Genomic DNA, 17,396 nt, shown 5'->3' with positions numbered 1-17,396 from the left:
ACAGAAGGTGAACTCTCCTTTGCTGCAGTATAGAGTACAAGAGGCACATGTTGCTATCTTTATATTTCACAGGAATTTTCAACTGAGAAACTCTGGCCATATAAAACCCTTTGGAATTGTGTAGTCATGGCATGTCGATTTGTAATCTCAACCATATAATATTTCACTCCACTTTGCATCTGCACCTCTGTTTTCAACTCTACCAAACAAGATACCCTCCCCTTGATAATTTTAGAAATTCTAATCTCATCACCAATCTCCTAACTCAACCATACCTCAGTCTCCTTTCACCTCTGTGGGAGAGCTGGAGGTGGAATATTAAACTCTTTTCAGTGCCTTCCTTTATAGAGGGAAGAAACTAGACTCTTAGATTACTCCACTTTGCACATGCAACTCTTCCTGGTTTCAATTCCACAGAATAGGATGCCCCCATTAGTAATGCTCAGTGTCTCCCTAACACCCATTTTCCAGTCTTCTTTTGCATATGATCTTTCCCCATTAGAATGCAAGCTCATTGAGGACAGGGAATTCAAAGACATAGAGATAGGAAGGAGAAGGAAACCTCCAGTTTCCTTAACTGCAGGTGGGACTGATTGTCATCAGCCTCAACAGATATCAAACCAAATTTGGGCTCAGCTTTCAACTATTACTGCCTATAGTCATCTAGTTGGTCTGCCCAGATATAACTTCCCTCACTCTTCACTTCTCTGACTTCTGATCCATAATCATCATTTCCACTCATCCTGAGGATACTTAGATTGTTCTGGGTCATTTGAATATGATGGCTAGGTGTAGGATAGGTGTTCCCCATCTTACATGTCAAGTAATTTAAATAATTTCTATTGTGTTGTGTGGGAATCAGAGCCGGAACATTTCTCCTCTCTATTAAATTATTGACTGATTAAGTAAATTGTGGAAAGTAACTGAGGGAATATGTTAATTGAAGTAAATAAAAGTAATTGGATTGATCAAATCATTGAGTGTCTTGCCTTTCCTTGGAGGCAGAGTCCTCAGTTTTGGTCACTATTTTCACATGATATCTTGGCTACTTTTATTCAATAAGTGAATAAATCAATGCTATATAATCACAACAAAGACATTATCCAGGAGAATGTAAGCTCCTTGAGGGCAGAGACTTTTTGCCTTTTATCTTTGCCTTGAAAGTGCCTGGGAATTTTTTTTTTCAGGGCAATGAGGTTTAAGTGACTTGCCCAGGGTCACACACTAGTTAAGTGTCAAGTGTCTGAGGCAGGATTTGAACTCAGGTACTCCTGAATCCAGGGCTGGTGCTTTATCCACTGTGCCACCTGGCTGCCCAAGTTCCTGGTAATTTAACAAATAAGGGCCTGAATAAATGGCTCTACTATTGATGGAACATAGGGAGTTAGGCAAGAGGAATGGCAGGATGATGAATTTAGTTTGGGTCCACTCACTCAATCACCACTCAGTCACCACTCATTCAATCAGCAAGAATTTATAAATACAAAGAAAAAAGTCTCTGCACAGAAGGATCATGTATTCTACTGGGGGGGATAGAACCCATTCACAAATAAACAAACAAAAAATAAATACAAAGTGATATAGGGAAAGGGATACTGATGGCTGAGGGAATCAAGAAAGGGTTCTCAGAAGATGAGGCCTTAAATGGAATTAGGCTTTAAGGAGGTAGAGGTAAAGAGGGAGAGTATTCACAGCATGAGGAAGATACTGTCCAAAATTATGGAAGCAGGATGAAGTATCATCTATGAGGGAAGAGTAGCTCAGACAGGGCATTCATGTAGAGATGTTCTTCACAAAGATGGATATCTAGACCCAGAACTCACATCTGAGATGTTGGTGATATAAATTTGGGAGTGAGTCAGTTGTTGTAGCACAATGAAAAAAATATCCATCAACCCTGTAATACCTCTAGGTGTTTCTGACTTTGGACAAGTCATTTAATATTCCTGGGCCTCAATATCCTTGTTTGTTAGGTGAAGAGTTTGGACCAGATGGTCTGTGAGTTCTCTACTAGTTTTAGATCTATGATTTTATGTTCCTGCTATCTGTGTGAATGTAGGTAAATTGCTTTACCTTTTAGGGTCTGTTTCCCCATCTGAAAAATGAAGAATTCGGACTAGATGACTTTCGAGGTTCCTTCCACTTTAAATCAATGATCCTTTCACATGTATAACCTATATTGGATTGCCTGGTGCCTTGGGGAGGACAGATGAGAAAGAGGGAGGGAGAAGGATATTTGAGACTCAAAATCTTATAAAAATGAATTTTGAAAATTGTATGTGTTATTGGGAAAAAATGAATGCTATTTACCAAAAATAAATAAATTAACCAATAAATCAATGATCCTATGATCTAATTTGTATTAATGAACAGATGTGTGTGATAGCAAAACCCTAGTGCTTTTGACTGAAAAGTTAAAAGGATAATCTTATGAAGATCCTGGATTTTCTCCTGTTCCTCATGGATATTTCTGTTAGATACTGTTTTGAACTACAGATCACACAGATGAGCAAAAGAACTTCCATTTTCGAACTCTGACAATGGAAGTTAACAAACAGTCCTCTCATGTGGCCGTTGAGCTTCTTTCTTATTTCACTCTTGTCCTCAACAGGTATTTCTATTTTCAAATTTAACATAGCAGGCTGTCTAAGCTCACTCAAAAGCAGCTTTAAGTACATCGAAGGCATAGAAATAAATTACACACCTTTCTCCATCAGGGCACATATCTGGCACATCTCAGTCAACAACGTATATGAAACATTTTTGTTCTCTTTATTATCACTTAGTTGAAGCTTGCTTACCTTCTTCCCCCTGAATAATTGGCTGCATCTACATAATATGTAAAGTAGAATCTTTCCAAATAACATTACTCTCTTTGATTAAGTATAGGTATGCTCTGTTTTTCATCCTGCAATTTCTCCCCTAGTCCCAAATATCCACCCATTTCCCCCCCCCCAACCCCTCCAGAGCAGCAACTCCAAAAACAGCCTCACTCATCTCAGCTTGGAGAACAGCTGGATTTCCTTTCAGACCTTTTTTCTGGTGAGTAACTGAGCTGACTCTGGTGACTCACAAACTTATAATTAGGTGCACACAGGGAATTGACATCCTGAATTTATTTTTTTTCACCTCCTGGAGTGTTTAAAACATGACGGGAGGGAGCTTCTTCTCTCCTTTCCCCCTTAAAAAGCATTCCCCCTTTCTAGTTCCCAATCAGCTAGCTTCCCTATATAACTTAACCATGGTCTTTTGTGGGTTTCTGGGTTGTTGTTTTTTTTTTAACCTTCTTTTCCTGTAGGTCCATCTGGCTGTCTACCAAGGTTTAACCATACGGCTCCCAACTGAGCCTTTAAAAGAGAAAGGTTTCCAGCCTGAATATGCTATATTAATAAATGAAACCCAACCTTTTAAAAATCACACTGTCAGAAAAACCCATTAGTCTGTAAAAGAGTTGAAGTAAACATGAGATTTTAATATCTACGGCTGCTTAGATTTTTCTGAACCGAAAATCCCTAGTGAGCACTTAAAACTTCATTACCCCACTGAAAGGTTGTGAAAGGCTATTTAAAGGTTTTCAATTTTGTTGAAGTCTAGAGGTTATTACAGCTGGAAAGAATACAAACCCTAATATTACATGGAATGAAAGGAATCCAATTTATGTTCACGTCTTTCCTGAGGTTTAATCCTGGTCTATTAGATTCATCGGGAAAATTAGGGCAGGTTGAAACTTTTTCAGAGATTTGATGAAAAATAATATTTGGACACTGTAAAAAAAAGTATTGCTGCCTATTACTACAGTCAAAAGAAAGCTTTATGGCCCAGTTTTATCTTCATAAGTTTTCCCATTATCAACTTCTGTTCAAAGGCTCTCAAGTTGGCATCCATATATCCACCAAAACAAACAAACAAAAACAACCCCACCCCCAGGACCCTACCTCCGAAGCCACTGAAGGAAGCTGTACTTCCCTTCTCAAATATACCATTACGAAGAGCTAAGTGATTATGGTTTCTTCCAGTGAAAAACATAATAATAGCATTCTCACTGATATGGTGCCTTACAGTTTTAAAAGATTCTTTACCAAAAATCATCTTCTTTGATTTCATCAATATCCCCTTATAGAATGAGAAGATTGGACAATCAGATCTCTAAGGGTCCATCTCATTCTCAACCCCATGCACATCTGAAGTCAGGATCACATTGGAATTTTTGTTTATCCTCATTTTAAAAATATGGTATTTACTAGATTGTAAATTTGGGGAGACAGTGGTGTAATGAAACAAAACACCCGAGTTGGAATCAGAGGTCCTGAGTTCAAGATCTGTCTCTGCTGCTTACTACTTTGTAAAACTCCCTTGGCATCAACTTAATTATTATATTGCCAAGAAGAGATAGCTATGTGGCAGAGTAGAGAGAGTATTAGACTTGGAGTCAGGAAGAACTGAATTTACATGTCATAGCCAATATTGATTAACTGTGACCCTTGGTAAATACTTAACCTCCGTCTCCTTTTTCCTACTTTTCAAAATGGGGTTTAAAAGAAAAGCAACTGGGGGCAGCTAGGTGGTACAGTGGATAAAGCACAGGCCCTGGATTCAGGAGGACCTGAGTTCAAATCCGGCCTCAGACACTTGACACTTACTAGCTGTGCAACCCTGGGCAAGTCACTTAACCTCAATTGCCTCACCAAAAAAAAAAAAAAAAGAAAGAAAGAAAGAAAAAAAGAAAAGCAACTACTATTCAAAACTTGCCTCAAATTTTTGCTAACTACATGAGCCTAGGTAAGTCACTTAATCTGGAGGACCCTCTCTTTCTTTATTTGCAAAATGGGAATAACAACAACAACAACAACAACAATAACAACAACAGTACCACCTGGTATTGAAATCTAGCCTTAGACACTGAGTAGCTCTTGGGTGGGTGACATAATTCTCTGAGGATCAGTTTCCTCATCTGTAAAATGAGAGCAGTAATAGTTTCTATCTTAGAGGGTTGTTGTAAGGATCAGATGAAGCAAAATTTAAAGCATTTGGCCAACCTTCAAGAACTATTTAAATGTTATCTTCTAGAGGAAACTTCTTCCAACCCCTATTAATTCTAGTGCCTTCCCTCTCTTATTTCCTATTTATCCTATAGATGGCTTGTACATATTTCTTTATGGGCAGCTAGGTGGCACAGTGGTTAGAGTGCTAGGCCTGGAGTCAAGATGATATAACTCAGTTCAAATGAGGACTCCAATACTTCCTATCTGTGTTACCTTGGGCAAGTCACTTAATCCTGTTTGCCTCAGTTTCCTTATCTGTAAAATGAGCTGGAAAAGGAAATGGCAAACCACCCTAGTATCTCTGTCAAGAGAACACTAAATGTTGTCACAAAGGTAAGGCATGAACAAATAACAACATATTTGTTTGCTTTCTCTCTTCTCCATTAGATTGTAAGCTCTTTGTAGGCAGGGACTTTCTTTTGCCTCTTTTTGCATCCCCAACATTTAGCATAGTGCTTTGCACAGAGTGGATGCTTAATAAATGTTTATTGGCAGACTGACAGCTACTATTGTTCTTGTTCTTGTTATCTCTAAAATGATGAGGTTGGACCAGATGACTTCTAAGATTCCTTCCATCTCCAAGCAGGGGACACTCTGCAACCAAGTTTCCCCATATGAAAAAATGAGGGGATTTTATGAGATGATTAAGTTTCCTTTCACATCTAAAATGATGATTATATGATCCTTCAGAGCAGGGACTATGTTGTTTTAACAGTATTCTTCATAAAGGAAATGCCTAGTAAATATTTGTTATATTGTATTGAAGAAACAGAGGGAGATTCATATAGGTTCAGATAAGATGACTTGGATAAAGTCACTTAGGTAAGAGCAACCTTGCAAAATGGGAATAACAATAATAATAAATTGCAGTTTCAAAATTTGAAGCTGTGTCTCTGAATCTAAATCCATTGTACCCTGTACCCTCCCACCACACAAACATACACACATTGCTGACTTTTATTTTTACTTAATGTTGGGGGTTGGAGCAGGAATAGGATGAATTTTTGACATATATTTTTGTTTCTCTGTTGTTATCAATAGTGTCTGACTCTTGGTGACCTTATTTGAGTTTTTCCAGCAATGATACTGGAATGGTTTGTCATTTCCTTCTCTAGCACATGTTACAGTTGAGGAAACTGAGGCAAACAGGGTTAAGTAACTTGCTCAGGGTCTCTCACCTAGTAAGTGTTTGAGGCCAGGTTAGAATGCAGGAAGATGAGTCTTTCTGATCCCTGGCCCTGAACTCTATCAATTGTGCCACCTAGCTGCCCCAGTTATATATTTTACATTGTGCCTTATCCAAATTAGATAATGCTATAGTGAGATTCTTGATGACAAATATGATCTAGATAATAGCAGAGTTAGATTGATTCAGAAAAAGTTGGATGATTAAACCCAAAGAGTCACAGTTAAGATTTTTATATCATTGAAGGGAAGTCTCTAGTGGAATTCCTTGATCTTTGGTCCCATTCTGTTTAGTTTTTTTAAATGAGTGACATGAATGAAGGTCTAGATAGTAAGCTTATAAAATTTGCTGATGTTATGAGGTTTGGAGGGGTAACTAATATATTGGATGATGGAACTGAAATCAAAAATGATCTCAGTAGGGCAGAATAGGGGCTGAATCTAATACATGAAACTAACAAAGAAAAAAATGGACCGAATGTGATTTCAATGGAATAGGGAACTCCCAGCAAGAGAACTACTTTTATCAATGCCAATTACTGTTCACTGTGCAAGTTATATTCTAAGAGAGTTATTTGGGCCATGGGAGAGCTCAGTGACTTATTTAGGGTCACACAACTAGTAGGTGTTAGAGGCCACACTTGAACCTTGGATGTTCTGATTCCTAGGCTAGCTCTACCCACTATGTCATTCTGTGGTCTTCTATCTTAAGGTGAAATTGAACACATATAAAGGTCCTATATTTTGGGTCAAAAATTAACTGCAAAACAACAAAATTGAGACTTGCTAGCAAGTAGTATGATACAAGATCAGGAGAGTTTAGGAAACAGCAAGTTCTAGATGTAACATGGCAGCCAAATATGCTCACATGGTATTTGGCTACATTAACAGGGCTGTTATTGTTATTGTTATTTTTCCTTCCTTCTCAAAGAGAACCAAGACATCAGGAGGTGATGTCATGACTTGCAGTGAATTGGATTTAAGTGAGGGAGGACTGGGCAAAGTCACCATCCTTACTTTCTACTCCAGAGATATCTGGGTCCAGTGGCAAGATATACATCAGGATGACTGGAGATGGCCTGAGATGTTTGAGGCAGTCAAGGTTGTAAGTGTCAAGTGTCTGAGGCTGGAGTTTAACTTGTGTTCTCCTGATTTCAGGTCCAATGCTATATCCATTGTACCACCTAGCTGTAATAGGGCTGGGGGGAGGGTGGGGGAGGTAATATTTCCATTGTAGTCTGCTTTGGTCATGTTCAGTTCTAGGCAGTAAATTTTAGGAAAGACCTTAAAAGATTGAAACCTATCCATAGGGAGGAAGTCCATGTGATGGGAAGTATTGATGATCATGCCATGTGAGAATCAGAAGAAAAATTAAAGATATTTATCCTAGAGAAAAAAAAAACACTTGACTGGTATGTGTGTGTGTGTGTGTGTGTGTGTGTGTGTGTGTGTGTATGTGTATGAGAGAGACAGACAGACAGACATTCAGGGCAATGGTATCACCTGCTAGTTGTCTTCAAGTATTTGAGGTGCTATCTTATCAAAAGGATCTTATGATTTTTTTCTTTAGATCTAGAATAGACCTTAAGGTGTATGTAGTCTACCTCTCTCAATTTACAGATGAAGAAACTTAGGTCCATGGAAATTAATTTATTTTCCCAAGGTCACACAAGTTTCCATGTCAGAGAGATGATTTAAAGTCATGACCGCAGATTGATTATACAGTCAATATTCTTTCCTTCATAGTATGTTGCTGTTCAGGTATTATATTTCTATTCTTTGTCCCCAGAGTGCAGAAGAACAGCTAACACTATTTGGAACTTGTAGTTGCTTATAAAAAATACTTTTAGACTTATTTGTCTAAAACCAGAATAGTCTACCTTAGGAAAGTGTGAATTGCTTAGGAACAGAGGTCTTTAAGTGGAAACTCGCTTTGGTGATCTATAGAAGGGTTTCATATTCGGGCATGTGCCCAAGGCTCCCTTCTAATGACAAATTCTGTGATTCTGTTTTTGCAATTGAGAGGCAGCAGGAAGTAGTGGATAGAGTGCTAGGGGGGAAGTCAAGAACGGCTAGGTTTGAATCCTGCCTCTAACACTCACTATTTCACTTGAGATAAGTAACTTAACCTCTCTGGGTCTCAGTTTCCTTATCTATAAAATGAGGAGGTTGAAATAAATCATGCTGAGGTCCCTTGCAAATCTAAATCTATGGTCCTATGACATATTTTTTGCTCCTGAGTAAGTTAGCAAAAGTCTTTGGGCCTCAGTTTCCTCATTTGTAATGAGGAGTTGGGACTTGATCACCCCTAGGGCTCTCTCTATCTATAAATCTAAAATCATGTGAGCATCAGGAGAAGGGTGCTAAGAGATCTTGATGGCCTGTGTAACTCTTCTGCTGCCTCCCCACATTCTGGGTGCTTTGTACCTCTCCCCTTGCCAACTCCATGCCCTGAACTGCTTTTGGCTTTCTTTCTAGATATTTCTTGTATTTCTGTCATGTCCTGGAGTCGTTGAAAATTTGTGTTGTTGCTTGAGCAGTTTAAGATGATGAGAGCTCATCTTTTTGGTTGGTTATGGGATCCTCGGAAGATTACAGTGGAGAAAAATTTGGGGAAGTATTGGCATGGACTAAACCCATCATTATGGTTTGGTTTACAATGCTTAGGGTTGGGATATACTAAATTCCTAGGATGATCTTGGACCATATGGCCAATTCCAATACTGAGCAATACTGTACAAATTGGACTTTGTGCAAACTTTGGGCTGATTTTACAGTTTAACTTGAGGCAGAGTTAGATATAAAATATAGTGCTAACTCCAGTTTTCTTTTGACATCTGGGTTCTAGTGACGAACATTAGGTACTTCAATAACAGTTCAATAAACACCCATTAGCTAAAAGGTGTTATGATACATGTTGGGGACACCATAATAAAAGACAGAGACAAAAATGTAAATATCTTTAAAACCTTGATATTTATGGGGAAAATGTAGGGGAAGATACCCAATTAATAATGGCATAGAGGATGAGAAATTCAAAGATTAGTACATGTTCTTAGACTCTTCACTATTCATAGAAGATTCTTCCTTCATTCTGTCCATTAAGCTTTTATTCATCCTCCAAGCCCACCTCAAATGCTACTCCTTCCTAGAAGTCCTCCTTGTTGGTCACGACCTTTTCACTTAGGACTGACAATGAACTTTGGGTTAATATAGGGGAAGGAGAGGTTGATATGTTTGAGTAATGTTGAGACCCTTTTTAACAATGGACAAAAGAGAAGCCTAATAGAGCTATTCTTGGCTAGAGGAAAGAAGTAGAGGTTTGTTATGCTTTTTTAAAGCCTATCCCTTTCCCTATCCCTGTCTCTGTCCCTATCCCTATTACCACTTCTCAAGTATATAAATCCCTCCTGCCAACAACCACACAAACTGTTGCTCTCCTCTTTGGCATGTGTCTAATAAATAGTCAATTGACTTATTGATTGATTTAGACATTAATATAATCCTCTCTGACAATAATACTCTTTCTTCTTTACCTTACAGATGGATACAGAGAATTTGCAGCAGCCTTCTAAATGATCTCTCTGCCCTCAACATCTTACTACCCATATCCTTGCTATATTCTGATGCTAGGCTAATCTTATGGAAGGAGAATGCCTCAATAAGACTTCAACAAAAGCTAAAGGTATGCAAGCCTAGCTGAGCTACCCGTTCATTGGAGGAACTATGCATTGCAAAGACCTAGCCCTTCAAAGAGCCAGCTGAGCTGAAGAGTAAAGTGACTTGTAGTGAAATTTGCGTGAACCTTTTGGAGAGATAGAGGACATTGATGCCCTACAGTACCAGAGCCGTGAGTCCCCTTGGCTACATATGCCCCCTGTATATGTCCTCACTGTCACTGGATTTCAGGTTCTTGCCTACTCTTTCCCATTCCTGGACTCTAGGTGTGTATATGGGTGAGTGTGCTCTGAAGATCTGGGGGGCAATGCTTTATGACTACTGTTCTTGTTATGCCATTTGAGTAAATGTCTTTGCTAAAAATACTAACCCACTCCACTGGCTAATTAAGGGAAAGAACACCAGTGGGGAGTTTTAAGCTCTTTTTAAGGAGGATAGTCCCTATCAATGTTACCCCTAAAACTGTGAGACTACTAATAGTCCCCCACCTTGCAGTAGCCATATGAGGTAGACAAGTAAGGTCTGAGAAAGCTGTTGTCTTTACTAACACACAATTCAGGTTATGTATGTCACTCTCTTCAAAAGACTTCAATGGATACCGATAGTTTAATGCATTTAAATTCTAAATTCCAATGATCTAGCTTCACTATACCTTTTCAGGCATATCCCCTACTTTTCCATAGCACTGAGCCTACATTCCAGTGAAACGTGACTTTAAACTGATACTTCAGGGTTTTTGTTGTTGTTGTTGTTTTTGTTTTATGGTCATGACAATGAGGGTTAAGTAACTTTCCGAAGGTCACACAGCTAGTAAGTGTCAAGTGTCTGAGTTCGGCTTTGAACTGAGGTCCTCCTGAATCCTGGGACAGTGCTTTATCCATTGCGCCACCTAGCTGTCTCCTGAGACTTCAGGTCTTAAGAAGACACTAAACTGCTAAGAACACTGCACAATTTTAAAAGTGAGAGTTATAACCATATTTTTCTCTGATCTAATGCCAGAGAATGGAATTGCCCATACATTGAAAAGAAATCATTGTCCATATGACCTGTCAAACAAATATTAACAGACTAATTTTAGGAGATGCCTGTTTCATTGCATGTTGTGATCTGAAAAAGATACAATTTTCTATCCACTTTGTTTTTTACATTGTGTATGGATAGGCCAATCTATCTTAAGTGATCATAGATCTCATTGAGGAGGCCCTGTATCTTACAGGATTCAATGAAATCAGGACAATATCATCCTCCACGAATTAATCCATCAGCAAATATTCATTGAGTATTTACTCTGTGCCAACCACCATGCAAGGCAAGAAGATAAAGAGAAAAAAAATAAGCAAAATTTAAAAAATGCTACAAAGACCTTTGATCCATCAGGAGATACAACATATATGCATAAAGCTATGCATAAAACAAATTTAAAAAACAAACTTAAGGTCCTTTCAGGGTGAAGGCACTAGTAGTTGTTTGCATCTGGAAAAGCCTTATTGTTTTTATAAGGGCCTAAATTAGGATAATGTTTGTGTGAGTAAAGAGAAGGGGAGAGATGTGAGAGATGTTGAGATGTAATCCGCAAATTCTGGCAAATTATTGTATATGTAGGATTAACACAAGTGAGGATCTGAGGATGATTCCAGGATTGCAGATCTGGGTGATTGGAAGCCTTGTGGCATCTTCCACAGAAATAAAGGAAAGTTCAGAAGAGGAGTGGAATTAATAAGAAAAAAGATAATTCTGGTTTGTGCCTGTTGAGTTTTTGAAATCCGCAGGATATCCAGTTTGAAATGCTCAACAAGCAGTTTCTCTCGGGGAAATGGAACTCAGGAAAGAGACTAGGGGTAGATATATAGATTTTCGAGTCTCATGTCTAGAGATGATGATCAAACCTATGGTAACTGATGAAGTCACTTATGGAGAGTGTGCTGAGAAAAGAAGATGACTGAGAACAAAGCTTTGGTGTCCAACCAGAATCGAGAGGCAGGATATGGATGATGTTATGGCAAAAGAAACTTAGAATGAATAGTCAGGTAGTCAGGACAATAAACATGGAATGGCAGTGTCACAGAAGTCCTCAAAGGAGAGCAAATCCTGGGGGCCAAGGTGGTCTATCATATTAAAGACTTCAGAGGAGTCAAAGAGAATTCATTTTAAGGAAAGGCCATTGGATTTTGCAGTTGCTAGCAGTGGTTAAATCACTGGTAATCGGTTGGCTAAAATATATCCCTGACAACTTTAAGGAGAGCAGTGTCAATTGAGTGATGAGGCTAAACATAACATTGCAAAGAGTTGAGAGGTAAGTGAGGAGGGATTGTATATAGCATTTTTCCAGGAGTTTGTGAAAGGAAGAAGAGAGAGAGGATGATAACTTCCAGTGTATGGTAACATCAAGAGAAGGTTTTTTGTTTTGGTTTGGTTTTTAGGATGAATGATACTTATATAGTTATTAGGGATTGAATCAGTAGATAGAAAGGTATTGACAATCAGGAACAAATGGTATAATTTGGAAAGGGAGAGGGAGAATGATTCAGAGGATGTAAGAAAGAATGGGATCAAAGATAAAAGTAGTAGAGCTGGGGCAGCTAGGTGGTGCAGTGAATAAAGCACCAGCCCTGGATTCATGAGTACCTGAGTTCAAATCCAGCCTCAGACACTTGACACTAACTAGCTGCGTGACCTTGGGGAGGTCACTTAACCCCCATTGCCCCCCCCCCCCACAAAAAAGTAGTAGAGCTATTCTTTTTTTTTTTTTTTAGATAGGCAATTGGGGTTAAGTGACTTGCCCAGGGTCACACAGCTAGTAAGTGTTAAGTGTCTGAGGCTGGATTTGACCTCAGGTACTCCTGACTCCAGGGCCGGTGCTCTATCCACTGCGCCACCTAGCTGCCCCATAGAGCTATTCTTGATGAAGAATAGGGCTTCCTGTTCATCAGATCCTGGAGTGTAGGACAAAAGAACATGGGATTGGGGTAGCTAGGTGGCACAGTGGATAAAGCACTGGCCCTGGAGTCAGGGGGACCTGAGTTCAAATCTGGCCTCAGAAACCTAATAGTTACTAGCTGTATGTCCCTGGACAAGTCACTTAACCCCAATTGCCTCACCAAAAAAAAGAAGGAAAAAAAGAACATGGGATGATGTCAAAGGATTTTGATATGTAGAGTGGTGAAGAAAAGAGAGTTAGAGGCAAATGGTTACTGTTTTCTCAGTAAAGTATAAGGAGAGGCCCTCTACTATGAGAGTGGAAACTGGGGTTGGTCTTGGCAATTTGAAGAGGGAATAAAAGGTTTAGAATAGCCACAATGTGGAGTTCAATAAAGAATTAATTGAAAAACAGTAAAACGATCTTCTTGTGAGGATTCAGTTGAGATTAAATGAAGGAAGAGAACATCTGAAGAATCTCATCAATCATAGGGAATTTCTCTTCTGTTTGGACTTTGCAAAGAATATATACTCCTACACAGTACAAAACATCTATGATAAACTTTTGTTTTCCTGTATTGTGTTTTGATTGATATTAATACTTAGCAAACTATTGAACAAAGTAATCTGCAGAGTAACATCTTTTATGGTATTTGTTGTGATTTTAACATAGATGTGAGAGACATTTTAGAGGATAGACTTTCTGGATATGAGAGGTAGCATTATCCCTATGTCATATCTGGAAAAAAAAGATCCAAAAGATTAAATTATTTACTTAAGTTCAAACAGCTGATAAGTATCCGAAACAAGTTTCAATCAAATTCAGGTAAAAATTCTATGTAGATAAATAGCAAAATATATAGGTATTGGAGCCCACCGTCTTGTCAGAACACTAAAAGTACCAAATATCATTGACAAACATTTACCAAGTACTTAATTTATTAAGTACTGTGTGCCAGGCACAATGCTAAGGACTAGAGATACAAACAAGTTGAGAAACAAGTCTATGCCCTTGTAAATGAACAAACTTTCCAAGTTATATGTAAGAATGCAAGAATTAAAACCACACCCTCTTTCCTTTGCAGAGAATGGTTGGAAGAGGAATCTTAGAAAGGGGGATATTATGAACGCTGCCTGATCAAAGAAGCATCTGAACCTTGGCCCGTGTTGATGCTAAAAGCTGAGGCTAATTCAGCACTGAGATTATGGACAGCACCCAACTGAGGTTCTCACATGAGGAGCATGGTATCAGCTGTAATGTCTAATCTAATTAAGGAGAAAGGACAACTATTACAAAAAGGTAAATACCATTAAGTTGGCTCCATTTTTTGCCTTTTTGAAATTTTGATTTTTGATTCAGTGGGAAGAGCATGGGCAATTTTCTTCAGCTTGTTGGTATTTCTAACATTCTGCTAGAAGGCTTGGTCACAGAGTGAGAGTAAGAAACAGTTGGACCTCTGGGATATGGGAAGAGTATTACTGTGTGGTCTGGCTTTTCCAAGAAGATTCATTGATGCAGATCTTAATGTTTCTTCAGCATGACACTGTCCTAAACAGAGCATGTACCTATATGGTCCTCCAGATGGTGCCTCACGTTTTGTGGTAGTGTTTGGTTTTATCTTTTCATGGTGAGAGAATTTGTAATAAGGAGGTTTTTTGGTCTTTAACTTCAGTTAAAGCTGTATCCAAAGTTATGGTCTGATGCTGGTACTAAAACTCTGACTCATTCCCCCTAGGGGTATATTGTGATAGACTGAATATAAGAGAGACATGTAAAAAGAGGCTCAGTAAATATTTATTGTATGAATTTTGAGTAGTTATCTCCCTAATGCATGAGGAGAAGGCTGAGATATAAATTAAAAAGGGCTAGGAGAAATGCCTTTTAGGAAGATATATTAATCCTTATTGGGCTATGTTCATACATATGATACAGTGATGAACCGTCTCTTTAAATGTCACTTTAATACTGTGCTTATTCTCCAGTTCTTATACCAGGTCTCAGCTTTTGATTCTTTTCTACTTCTTTCTTCCTTTCCTTCTCCTCCTTTCCTTTTTCTCTGATAGTATTTTGACTTCAACCCTAATTTACATAGATATCACTCCCAAATACATATCTACAGGCCTGGCCTCTCCATACTTCAGGTCTGAATTTTCAGAAGGCTACTAGGCATTTCCACTTGGATATTAATTCAGCAAGCATTTAAATTAAGAGCTTGTTATGTTCCAGACCCTGTGCTAGGCACCAGAGTGAAAAAAATAAACAATCTTTGTTCTTAAGAGTCTTATCATCTTTTGGAGGCAACTGGGACAACATATACATAGAAAGTCAAACATGAAATAGATGCAAATTCATTTGTAGTGAAAGGCATAGGTTCAATTTGAAGGGAAGTTTCTCAATAGTAAAACTGGTGATCCAAAAAACATGATGGCAGGGTTTAGTTGAGTGGCATAGGGACAATGAATGAAGAGGATCAACATGGGTGGTATCAGGTGGTTAGAGGAGGGAGTTTCACTGGAATTCTGAGTGCAGTCACAGGACAGTAGTTTCTTATGGCTTTTCAACTCTTCAGATTTCTCCTTTTTTCTCCTCCTCTTCATCAACAATGACCATTTATTTTGATGATACAACCATGCTTCTATTTACTCATACTCACATTGTCAAACCACTTTACCTTTGCTATCATGTGTATCCAATTATATGCTAAGTCCTCTCAATTCTTTATCCAAACACTTTGCTCATTCATCACCTCCATTTCCCACCTATATATTTCAGACCCTTATCATTATCTGAAGGGAGATTGAACAAGCCTACCAACAGATCTCTCACCCTCCAATCTCTTGCACCTATAATACATTTTCCACCCTACTAGCAGGTGAATCTATATCATGCACATGTTTTTTGTGTTAGTCCATTGCTCAGAAACCTTCAAGGACGTCTTATTGCCTATAAAATAAACATCAGGCTCCTTTAGAATGGAAGGTTCTTCACAATCTGGCTCCAAATTGCTTCCAACACCTTACACTAGCCCAGGTGATTTCTTTTACGGCCCAACAAATCTGGGCTCATCACTGCCTCCTCTCCCCCATAATGACCCCTACGCTCTCATCTTGTGTGCTTTTGTTTTTGTCATTTTCGATTCCTAGAATGTCATTTGCTCCATCTGACTGTCAATTGTTTATACACTCTTTCAGTACAAATCAAATGATACTTCCCTAGTAACCCCAGCAGAAATCAATCAGTCCTTTATCTGAGCACCTAGGTGTGTGTAGTCCTTTAATTCACATGTGAAGTTTTTTGTTATCTATGGAAATGTCTAGTCATACCTACTAGAACAAAAACTTTTAAGAGAAGAGATCTTTATTTATATTTTTATCTTCCCTGATACTTAGCACAATGATTTTCACATAATAGGCACTTAAAACATGTTTGTTGAATGGACTATTTTGAATGGGAAATGTAAAAAGTAACTGGAAAGGTTATAGATTACATAAAGTGCCCATGCAAAGATGAAGTAGTAATTATATTTATAAAATATAAATCTGACCCACTTCATAATTTTGTGAAGGGTAACTCCATTCTTGTGGAAAAGCCAAGAATAATGCTGGCCTATGAGCCAAGTGTGAAATAGCAAAACTATACCATGAGGCCATTGTGGGATGGGGTTAAATGATCATAGTTGATTTCCATTCAGTAGACCTGAAGTAATTTCCTGGCCAATACTCCAACAATGGAGAAAAGGGGGCAGCTGTGTAAATTGTCAGGAAATTGAGAAAAGTGGGAGGGGGGTATGTTTAATAAAGTATTAGAGAAAAAGCCATATCAAGGGAACAGATGGACTGTATATAGAGAGAAAAAATGTGGAGATGTGAGAGTCATTATTTCAGTGAATGGATTCTGATGATCACTAGAAATAAGTGAAATGATAGAAGGATTTCTAGTGTTCACTGGAAATCAGCAAAAAATCCAGGATTATCTATGGAAAATGGCACATGATATCTCTTAGTAGTGAGAAAAAGCACATGACTAAAGGCATAATAATAGTGAATAGTTACAGAGAGTTAAGATTTGCAAAGGGCTTCACATGCATTATTATCACTTGATTCTCACAATCACCTTTAAGTTAAGTACTTTGTGTGTTGTTATGCCCACTTTACAGATGAAGAATCTGTCATAACAAATAAGTACAGTAAAGCAAATCATGATCATGTCTGAAACTACATACTAGTGCTACACTTTTGGTGCAGCACCTCTGTACTGTGAAGTGGGAGACATTCTTCTCTGTCAGTCTCCTGTTGTAGTTATTGGACATCACACTGAGCAGATACCTGATATTTCTTGGGTAATGTCAAAATGATGGTCTTCCAGGAGAGATCAGTTGGATTTCCATTCATGAGCTGTGAATGGATTTCACAGTTGCCCCTGGAAAGGGGCCTGGGAGTCGTAATTTGTGTGGTACAAATGGCCATTTCATATGCCATGTTTTGAATGTTGGCAGATATTGGTACTGATCTTGCTTGTTGAGTACTCTACTCTCTTTTGACATGTCTTTAGCTGACAGCCAAAAGGAAGGTTGG

Source organism: Dromiciops gliroides, chromosome 5 (genome assembly GCF_019393635.1).
Source record: "Dromiciops gliroides isolate mDroGli1 chromosome 5, mDroGli1.pri, whole genome shotgun sequence".
Taxonomy (NCBI): domain Eukaryota; kingdom Metazoa; phylum Chordata; class Mammalia; order Microbiotheria; family Microbiotheriidae; genus Dromiciops; species Dromiciops gliroides.
Note: the sequence above shows the minus strand (reverse complement) of the source record.